Genomic DNA, 3,303 nt, shown 5'->3' with positions numbered 1-3,303 from the left:
GGCCCCGCCCACCGGTGGGGGGCGTGGCCTGAGGGAGTCCGCCGTGAGGGGGCGGAAAAGCCGGGAGGGGACGGGGGGAGAATGGGGGGAAATATCGGGGAGGGGTCGGTGAGACCCCGGGGAGAACGGGGGTAGAACAGGGGGAGACCCCGCGGGGAACGGGGGGATACGCCGGGGAGGGGTCCCTGAGACTCCAGGGGTGGAAATTGGAAAGAAACCCTCGGCGAGGGCAAACAGATCCCCGGGGAAAACTGAGGGGGAAAAGGGCGGAGAGACCCCCGGGGGAAATTGAAGGGGGACCCCAGGGAAGGGGCGAGGAGACCCCCGGGGACGGGGAGAGACCGATACACGGAGCAGCCCCTGGTTTGGCGTGTCCCCTCTAGCCAAACCCCTGAATTTTAACCCCCCGCGTGTTTCCAGGTGATTTATGACCCGGATACGTCCCCAGGAATGTGAATTTGTGCCCTGGAAAACTTTATTTAAATTAAATAAAAGTACTTTCTGTGTTTGGTGTCCCTGCCTGTCACAAAGGGTTGGAGTTAGGTGATATTTAAGGTGCCTCCCAACCAAACCATTCCATGATTTTTGTCACCCTCACAGTGACCTTTCTGGCTCTGAATTCCCAGAGAATTGGCTGCTCGGGTGTGCTGTTATTTTTGTCTCACATTGAGAGAGCTGGGGTTTGATATTCCCGAGCTGTGGAAAACAGCATTGCAGAGGTCCTGATGGGAAATTTGGTGTTAAATATGAATATCTCTGCTTTCACTGGAATCTGTCTCGTGTCAGGGAAACCAGCTGTAAAAACTACTTAAAAAAAAAAGAATGACTTTGTTTTGATTAAGCAGATTTTTATTTATTTTTGACCTTTAAAAGTTTCTGCAACTTCTGATGTTCAAGACAACTCTGGCACAGGTCATACATTGGTGCAGCTTGCACAGAACACATCATAACATCCTCCAAGGACAGTAACAAATTCCCATTTTCCCCTGGCAAAAGGGTACCAAAAATTAAATATAATTTATACACCTGCCTTTCATGAAAGACTTAAATAAATATTTCTTTTACAATGGACAGCACAGCTGTAACTTCCAGTCCTATAAGGACACAAAAACGAGCTCCTTCCTTTACAAAAGGCACACACACATCCTGAACCTCACAAACAGCCCTGGCTTGTGAGCAAGACATCCCGAGGAATTTCCTCTACACAGTTTTGGGCTATGGTTTAACCATTCTCAGAGCGTGCTCAGTACACACTATAAATGTTATAGATTATAAATATTATCGATTATAAATATTATAAATATTATAAATATTATAGAACCCCTCGTGGCACCGTGGGAAGGCCAGATTCCCCAATGTGTCCTGTGAGACACATTCCAGGCGTGGATGCCCTGGGAGGAAGAGGAGAGAGGAAAACTGGGAATTCTGACCATCCCAGGGTTACAGCTTTCCCAGCAGAGGTACAGGGACAACCTCACAGAGGTTGAGAGCAGCCAAGCCCTCCCAGCAGGAGGATCCAGCTCACATTCATTCCCTCAGAACAACTTTCTCTCCACGCCATGGGATGGCTGCAGTCCCTCAGGGAGAAGGGGAGGAGAGCAATGACCTGCTCAAAAAAGGGGAAACATTCTTCCCTACTCATGAGAGGAGCAAGGGTGACTTGTACAGCAAGTCATGGGCTCCTCTGGAATACGGAAAAGTCCAAAAATCACAGAATTGGGAAATGCTGGTGCCTCCCGAGGCTGTGGCATCACTGCAGTGCTGGAGGAAGAGGCAGAGTCCCCAAGTGCCACCTGTCACCTCCAGGAGTGGCAGCTCAGCTTCTCCATGGGATGGAGGGATGGGAATTGCAGAGGAGCCCATCGGGATTATCCTGCTGAGGACTCCTGGAATGGGCTGCAAGGGCAGGAGAGGAGGAAATGTTACACGGGGAGAGGCTTTTCCTAAAGGAAAAGGGAGTGAGAGGGATAGGGGATGGGATCAATGGGGTGGGATCAGTGGGGTGGGATCAATGGGATGGGATGGGATTGATGGGATAGGATGGGATGGGATCAGTGGGATGGGATCAGTGGGATGGGATAGGATGGGATGGGATGGGATCAATGGGATAGGATGGGATGGGATCAATGGGATTGGGTGGGATGGGATGGGCAGCACTCACCTCACCCATATCCCAGCTCGCTCACAGCCATTCCTCCCACGATTTCTCCTTTTTCCCTCTCAGAGCTGGGCCGGTCCCTCTGAAATCCCTTCTCCAGACAGTTCCAGCTGCTGTAAATCCCACCCGAGGTTGCCGAGCTGTAACACAGAAGGGAAGGTGAGGGAAGGTGAGGGCAGGTGAGCAGCGAGGTTCCCCCAGCCCCGCACATTTGTGTCCCTTCCCTTCTCAGGTACTCACCCTCCGGGCCATGGGATGCTGTCCTGGCTTAGGACAGACGTCCAGGGACAGAGCAGGGTTATCCCAAGGGCTGCTCCCAGCTCGGAGTGCGGAAAGCAGCCGGGATCTGCCCTATTTATACACAGCAGCCGCATTACAAAGTCTGGGTCCGGAGCGAGCCGCAGTTTCCCACAGTCTGCAGCCAATCCGTGCGTGCCCGGCACAATGGGAAAGCATCCATTACAGCATGGCAAATTGACTGTGAATCGCCTGGGGATAATACCCCGCTCCCAAAGGAGCAGGTGGGCCGGGGAGCGGGGGACACAATGGGGTTTGGCATCGCGGAGCTGGGCAGGGAACGTGGGAAAGCGTTGCCCGTCTTTATCATCCGGCTTCTGCCTGATGTTGGGAGCTGCGACAGCTCAATGTGCTGCCTTTTCCCAGGCTGGCTTGAAATGAGGCGCAGAACACTGATCCCAGGAGGAGATAATGCTCTGCGCCCCAAAGAGAGGCTGAAAAGGGAAAGATGCAGAATTAGAGGGGCTAAACCCTTTCATTGACATTAAACCGTGCTTAGATGAATACAGTACCAGATAATTTTCAGGCTAAAATCGAGGGGAGAGCCCTTCAAACAGTTAGCTTGGAATATTTTCCTGTGTATTGCTGAAAGTCCCTCTGTAAGTTATACCCAGAGCTCTTCCTTGCTTTTGTTTGGGTAATCTGGGCTTTCCTACGTGTGACATGTCGTGATTGTGATGTCTTTCCCAAACACGTCCTGTTTAATTTTATGCCACTTTGTAAATGCCTCGCTGTTCCTGAGCCTCCACCTAAATATATTTCCCATTTACAGACAACTGAGAGGGAGCAAAAAGTCAATTCCTGACTGTTATTTTGCTCTATTATCCCATTTTTCAGGTTGTCCCACA

This window comes from Ammospiza caudacuta, chromosome 22 (assembly GCF_027887145.1).
Source record: "Ammospiza caudacuta isolate bAmmCau1 chromosome 22, bAmmCau1.pri, whole genome shotgun sequence".
NCBI classification, from domain to species: domain Eukaryota; kingdom Metazoa; phylum Chordata; class Aves; order Passeriformes; family Passerellidae; genus Ammospiza; species Ammospiza caudacuta.
The sequence above is the reverse complement of the archived record's forward strand: the minus strand, read 5'-3'. Positions refer to the sequence as shown.